Consider the following 8,079-nt stretch of genomic DNA (forward strand, 5'->3'; position numbering starts at 1 on the left):
AAATTAATTATAAATTACCTGTAGGGAACACTTAAAGTGAGATTCCAGTGCCCGTAAGTCTATGGCGACAATTTAAAAAATTAGCACGGAACTTGATGAAACTAGAGCTTGAGTTAGCGTGAGGTTATTTTCGATTTTGAATCAAAGGAAAAACCAGCGTGAAATTGTGTAAAACGCAGTGTCGAAGTCTTTTGGGTGTCTCATTTGCTCTTTAACCATGTTTTACTAATTCCAAACATACCCCAGTTCTTGCGGTCCCCCTGGATATGGCCAGATGGGCAACTAATTGACTTCACTAGGTGAGGTGGTATCAGTATTGCATTGTTTGGAATTCAGTGATGCAATGACGGCGACGGCGATCTAAACTCTTTGCGGTCCTTCATTTTCAATAGGGTAGTTTCCTTCATCAAAGAAAACGAAATGCATTGATTGCGAGTCGTTACCCACCGATAGTGTATTCATAATATACAAATTATTTGGTTTTATAAATCCCAGTTTAGACGAATGTTAATGGTCAATTTTTTCCTCATTTGAAAAAGGCCAGATTGGCGCCCATTCGATGCCACTCCATATGGCGTCACAAGGACTTAGTTTCTATACGAGTAGGTAGGAGTTTTATATCGTCTGAGATTACCAATGCATGCATGAGGCAAAGAGCTCAGGGAAACATTTCTTAATAACCACTCATTAAAATTGCGCATGGTCGAAAACGTTCCTTCATTTAATAGGATATTAATAATCTTTATTTAAGCCAAGCGCTACCTGCTAGCAGGATACTCTACGCTACCGCCATGTTCGGCAGCAAGCAGCCTGCATCGTAGTGGCGTTCATAGCCTGGCATCCAGGTGGCCTCACACAGCAGCAGCCAGACGTCACACGGGCTTTTCCCAGCATTCACACTTAGCCGTCGCGTTTTCGCGCGCTTGAAAATTTTCGATTTTCATTTAATCGCAAGAAATAGACATCGTAATTTAAAAATCTAAAAGCGTGAAATATGTACTCCAGGAGTAATAATCTTTCGATTTAGGCAATAAAACAATTATAGGAAACCACCCTATTCAAATAGGCTGGTCCAAATTAATTTTTTAGAAAAAAGGGAATAATTGGCAGGATTCATTGGTGCCTTTTAAATGTTTTATTTTGTTTTTAAAGTAAACTTCCACTGACTGTAATATTATGCTATTGGTTCAATTAAAGAGTTTATTATATAAAAGTATCTCCGTGCGACATCTCTTGAAAAATTTCCCTAGTATACCCCTAATATAATCTTGTGATGTTGAGCTCAACTTAACGTTAGACCTGATGCTTGCACCAGGCCTGTCGAGCCAGCCTCGACGTTGGACCGCAAAGGGTAAAAGTTAGCGAAGTTAAAACAGTTCAACTCCTAACGCAGTGGGAATGGAGAGTGGGTATGGAGATATCACGAGCGGATCAGCAACGTTGATTCAGCAACGGAGGTAAATATTATAGCTATATATGACTTTTTTAAATTTATTATTTACGTAGGAATAAAAATTGGGCAAAAAGATAATTTCATTTTCTCACAAAGAAGAATAAGAATATCATGAAATGGAGAAGTAAACTTCTTCTTAAAGTCTTCGATGCAGCTAAGAAATGACTTAACAAAATATCATTACAGCGCGTGCGACAGCCTGGAGTTAGTTCTCCAGAAGAATGATAGATAGCGTCCAGCGCGCGTTAACATTTTTTTTATTGACGCCGCAAAGCCAATACGCTTAAATTTTGTTCATCATCATCACTGGTCGTCAATCCTAAGACTTGTTTGACGCAGCTCTCCACTCAATTCTCATATCAGCTAATCTTTTCACACCTACGTATTTCTTCTCTTTCACATCTTTCTTTACCTGTTCCATACATTTTGTTCGAAGTCTTGTTTTTCCGTTCTCGCCATCCACTTGCTCCTCGACGATTGTTTTCACCAGTCCATCATGTCTCAATATGTGGCCTATAAGGTTATTCCGTCTTCTTACTAAGGTATTCATGATTCAAATTTTTGTTAAGTGATTATTTAATTTAAAATTTACATTTTTTAATTAACCAAACACCGTGTGAATTACGCGCAACCAGGATTTGTTCATTTGCATGGGCCGCTTCGTATTTTGAGGGCATTGGCTCGAAGTCTCCGAGACCCATAAGCCAACAGCAAAGCGCTCCACCCACAGTCCACAACGCTTCCTTAACAGCTGACACTGCCATGCTTATATGCTCTCGCATAACCTCACCCTCTAATTCCTTAAATCTGGCGGCCGTGGACTGACGTTCTAACATTAACTAAGCAGAGCAAAAAATGTAGAATTTAATCCTAATTCATCTAACATTCAGTTGCTAATACAATACGCCAGGCCAGGGGGCATTCCGTAGACGTGAACGGTGTAGAATATATCGGTCGGTATATAATTGCTGAATATCGAAAATAGGAGATAGCGTAATAAATATAGGGTATCTAAAAATATAGGGTAATAAATAAAGGATACCTATCGCTATATCGGGCCCTATAAAAATATCACTATAAAATGCCGTGATATACTCGTATCACCCGATGAAATATCGCTATCCGATAATATACCACGAAAAGTTTAATATCAGACAATTTAAACGAAAAAATGCTCACCGTGGACTCGAGGACTACATGGGCTACGGACCACTCCACTCCTAATGAGGTATTTCAGTCATTCTTTAAATTAACCGATCATATCCTCCCACCAAGGCCAATTACTTACTTCGCACGTACTCGCAATTGAAACTCACATACAGTGCGTTTCCAGCGAGTAATTTCAGTCGCTATTGCCGTGACCATGGCCTTTCTGGCTACAAAGTCTATAAAATTACGCAAAACGAATCTGACAATTCACGTCAAACGTTAATGAATGGCAATGAACGAAATACCTATGGATTTGCCTTTTTCCTGTTAGATCTTCTCGAATACCGATGTCACTCCGATCAAATTACGGTAGCAGCTCTAAGTAGTGACGTCTTGGCAAAATTAGCAGGGCCAGAACGCACTTTCCTATTTTTACTTTTATTCTTACTTTAACTTTTTATAGAAGTGGAATATTACTTTGTGTTTTTCTTACAAGTTGTTATTTAGATTTTATAACAGAAATTTTTGTTTTGGTTACGAATGTAGGTATATATTAGAAATTTTGAGGCAACAAAATTGATAATCGTGTTTTTTGACTATTATGCCTGTCGTTTACCAGTGCCGGAGTGGCGTTGTGTGGCACGTTCCGGCACCATGAGAACACTGGCTCTAAGTGAAACTGAGGGTAAATGAAAGGTAGTAAAACATGTTGAAATGCAATCAAGCTTGCGACTAAAAAACTTTATTATTAAAATACATGTCTGTCATACATTTGTTATCTGTCATACATTTTGCCCTGCCCAGGTCCTAAAACACTTTTTCCATCTATGGACAAAACCTTTCGCAAAACAGTTACGAGAAAAAGGATGCCTATATTAGGTAGCTGATCTATATCTGCGTCCATAAAGTTATTTTGAAAGACGATACCCAACGAGTAAAAAGTTTATGGCTAGTCCGGCGTAACCCCTTGGTTGAATAATTACCCCTGGCGTAAATCAGAAGCAATCTTGAACAGTATCCAAGTTCTTTCGTCAGTTCCAACGCAAATTTTGGTTTGACGTAGTAGAAGTGAGAGAAAGGAATAACAACAAGACTGAGGAACTTATTTCGCGTTTCACTGAGGGCCGTCCCATGCGTGATCACATATATCTCATTCTTCTATGATATTTGAACGCAACCTAATGAAGCCTTACATAACTAAACAAACATCTTATCTTGCCTTCGCATTTTAAAATATGAAGAATAAAATAAGCAGGCCAGTGTTGAGATACGAACTTTAACTATCGAGAAGAAGTCAATACTTTTGAAAAACCAAACGTGAAAATTGGCTGACAGGTGGGACAACTCTGCAAATTTTTTGCAGGTACATTATTGTGAGATTGATTTGATATTCCTGACGACAGTTTCGCCGGCATTTGTTAAACCTGAAGACTCCTGCTGCTACTCTAGCGAAACTGTCGTCACGGAAATGAACGGACGCGGAGGACAACCCGGAAATATAGCTGCTCCTACTGCACCACTCGATCAACATACGGAATATTAAACTGCTTTCGTCGAATACCTACTCTAAAATGAATATTCCGTATTACTGTATTCTTGTGGCTATTTGGCGATCCCACGGGGGATGAAAATGTTATAAAGCAACGCAAAAGTGAGGCCGATGGGCATACATGGTAAATAGATGATTACCAGGGTCAAATTACTAAATGGAAGGGGTCTTATTTCCAAGTACATTATGAGTTACTCTCACGGGCAAAATAAAAAGAATACAGGAATGCCATAAGATTGCAAGAGATCCATGAAGAGAAAAGAACGGTAAGTTTTAGAACGCATATTAATGAAAATGATTATGACGAAGATGAGCTATACTAAAACCAGGGATGGCAATAGAAACTAAACGAAATTCAAGACCAGTAAAGTTTCGATAGTTTCGTTCCCTGTAAGCGAAATGTAGAAACGAAACAAAATGGATCTAAACCCGTAGAGCTAAACTCAGGGTGGAAACGAAACCGGAGTCAAAACTACTTCCGGTCAAAACTAAAGTAAAAATCTAAACGAAACGCAGATAATGTTTAACACCGGAGGGACCACGTGCTTCACCTTGGAAAGGTTTAGTTTCGACCCACACACCGAGCACGAAGCATGGTTGAATTAAGTAGAGGTTCGGCCTACCGCCATTAGATGCATGGGGCACTCATATTTTTACCACTAGCAGGAGAAAGGTGACCGCAAACTGGCCATTCGATTTTTAAGCTCAAAGTTTTAAACTCTCTACACATATGTCAAACGTAATGTGTCGAAACTATTCTCCTTTATCCCCATCCACTCAACTTTTGGGATTGAAATTTAACTCTGAGCAGCGGAGTTTCGATTAATTTCATTTTGCTCCCAGGAGTAAAGTTTCGCCCCGGGTCAAAACTAAACTCCTTGGTGATTTTTATTACGTGAAGGAATGAAACTAAACCTAGCCCTCATTTTTTCGTTTCCCTCCTGGTCGAAAGGAAAGAATTTCGTTTCATTTCACTTGCCATCCCTGCCTCAAACCTTATATCTCATCAGGGGCGGATGCAGGATTTTTTTCTGGGGTGACACAAGGGTCCCTCGGGTCTTCTCATGTTTGAGATTAAAAACAAAATGCAACGATTACTGTAGAATATAATCTCTTTATTTTGATATGAAAGTTACAACTATTAAATTTAATCCTAGAGGCTCCGTAATACACAAAATAAAACGAACTTAATGACAACCGTATTAAAAATCTTGTATACTTTTTAAGCGTCTGGGGCGGGCCACGTGCCCCCGTGATTCCCTCCCCCCTAAATCCGTCTATATAAATCATCAATTATCATAAGTCAACAATCCTGAAATTGGTTTGACGCAGCTCTCAGTTCCTCTTTCCTATCCGCTAGCCTTTTTATAGCGATGTATTTCATCTCTTTTACATTACAATTTTAATTTACCTTATAATTACTCGTTAAAAAATTCATTCATTTCCGCCACCCCTGAACTTTTAGTCGCGCGGACAACAAATAGGTGACTCAGACTTCAAAGCTTTGTCGCGCGAACCATATGCATGGTGTGTGGGAGAGAAGACCGTGGAATCTTGAGAGAGAAGGTGGGGCTGATTCCGTGAAAAGAGAAAGGTAGGGTAGGGCTGTCCGTACGGGGAGGGAGGAAGCAAAGACTAGCGGGGCTGTAAAAGCGGCAGGAGAGGGAGAGGAGTGATATGTATTAAGGGGAAATTAGGGAGACACAATGCCCCTTCAACTCAAAGGAGTGCGAGCATGGAGCACGTCGAAGTTGACTGCCATAGTAACACTATTATTAAGCATTAATAGTGCTACAGAAGAATAATGGCGCTAAGCTAAAATATCACTTTTTGTTTTTAAAGAATTCAAATTCCCAGGTTTGCAGGAGTCAATTGAGAATATCACTTTTAAATTTGATTTTAACTATTTAAATATGTGGTGAAGTCATGGCATAGATTCAGCTAAATAGGAGAGCGAATGTGGTTTTGGGTACTTTGCTTTTGTTTGAGGATGACGGGGTGTAATCCCAAAGGGAAGTCAGCAATTCATTATTTGTGGAGTGAAAAGATTTTGAAGAGCGTATTAGTACAGATTTCTGATTGGTCACTAATGGGATTAACTACAGGTTTTTTATGATATTTTATTACTTATTAACAATGAATCACCTAGGATTCTACTAATAATGGCTGCCGAATGAAGACGCTTGAGATGACTTGCCGCTTCGTGAAGTCAGCCGGGGGAGACGTAAGATAATATTGGTCTGATGCAGCAGCAGTTTCGTTTTAAGAATGATGACAATCAAATGGATTGACCGAGTTAGTGATGAGGATGTCCTAGGAAGAGTAGGAGAGGAGAGAAGACTCGTGAAAAACTTGATAAGAAGACTGAAGAAACTTATAGGCCACATCTTGAAACATGATGACCTAATGAAGACAACTTTAAAGGGACAAGTGGATGACCAGAACGGAAAACGAAAGCCTCGAATGAAAAAAATTGAAAATGTAAAGAATGATGCGAAAGAGAAAAAATACGTAGGTTTGGAAATAGTAGAAGCTGATAGGAGAATTGAGTGGACAGCTGCGTTAAACCAATCTTAGGATTATTGACCAATGATAATGACTTACAGCAGCGCAAGCAGTTCAAGCCAGGATGAAGGCCGTGCGTCTCCACCAAACATGACAGACTACCATGTACGGGGTAATGGGATATTGCGAAAAATCCCATTGAAAGGACAGTGCATGTTGAAGGGGTAAAACTTTCGTGTGGGATATGAGGAATTTAGTTTCCAAGTCGCTATCGTACTTTTTTTTCAAAATTATAATGCCACAATCAATATTGCTATATTTTATTTAATGATACTGCACATTTATCAACTGTATTATACTGCCGCTGAGTACCAAATTATTTTCAATCGGTTACAATGCAAAAAAATTATTTGTATTCGTCATTTACACGTGCATTGTAGTGTGGTAATATAAGTGTTATCAAGAAGTGTTTTTAATGAAAAAAAACTTCTCAATGGCATCCCAAGCCGTAATATATATCCCAAAAACATCCAAACGACTTTGTCAGCGTTAACATATGACATCCGTACAATATCCATGTTAATCCAATTAACTTAGTATGGATATATTTTAAATATCCAAAGGAACCGCCAAAAAACGTAGCAGCGATGTCCAATGGTGGACATGGAGATCCATATTACAACATCTCTTATTGTTAGATGTCTTTACAACATCTAATGAGTAGATAATGGGTGAACTGAAGAATGATCGCAGGCTTTCCCGGCGCATCGAATCGTGGAAGGATATTCGAGAATTCCACCGGGTCAGGTTCTTCGACTCCATATCGGCCGACGTTTCGATGAACGATTTGATGTCCATCGTCACCAGGGCACGTCGAATCTTTGATTTCGTCCTCCTTACATACGCATGACGGCCTTATCAACCGGGGCAGGAGTTACGTGATTGTACAATTGAGTTGGAGAACCTGACACGGTAGAATTCCCGAATAGCCTTCCACAAATGGGTGAACTTATTATAGTTTTGGTAATCCCCAGACATACAAACAAAACATTTGTGCTCTTCAATTCTATACAGAACATATGCCACCTAAGGATACCCTTTGGTATAACAATATTTTTAATATCACGGATGTTATATTTTGGGTACCTGAGCAACGTATTTTTTACAATTTGTCGCGGATGTTACAAATAGGATATCTATATAATCTAGTTAAAATATCCATCATGTTATGGATGTATGAACCTTGATTAGATGAATCTTACCCGATGGAAATCGTCTGATGCTAGGGATACATAAGTGTGTAATTTCAACAACCTCATCTCAAAAAAATTGCTTATGGATGCATTATACTTTAGTGGTGGGAGAAGGGGAGGGGCGAAGGAGGTGGGGTTCGCAAGTTGATCTTTGCACCCCCTGATAAAAC

Source organism: Ischnura elegans, chromosome 6 (genome assembly GCF_921293095.1).
Source record: "Ischnura elegans chromosome 6, ioIscEleg1.1, whole genome shotgun sequence".
Classification (NCBI taxonomy): Eukaryota; Metazoa; Arthropoda; class Insecta; order Odonata; family Coenagrionidae; genus Ischnura; species Ischnura elegans.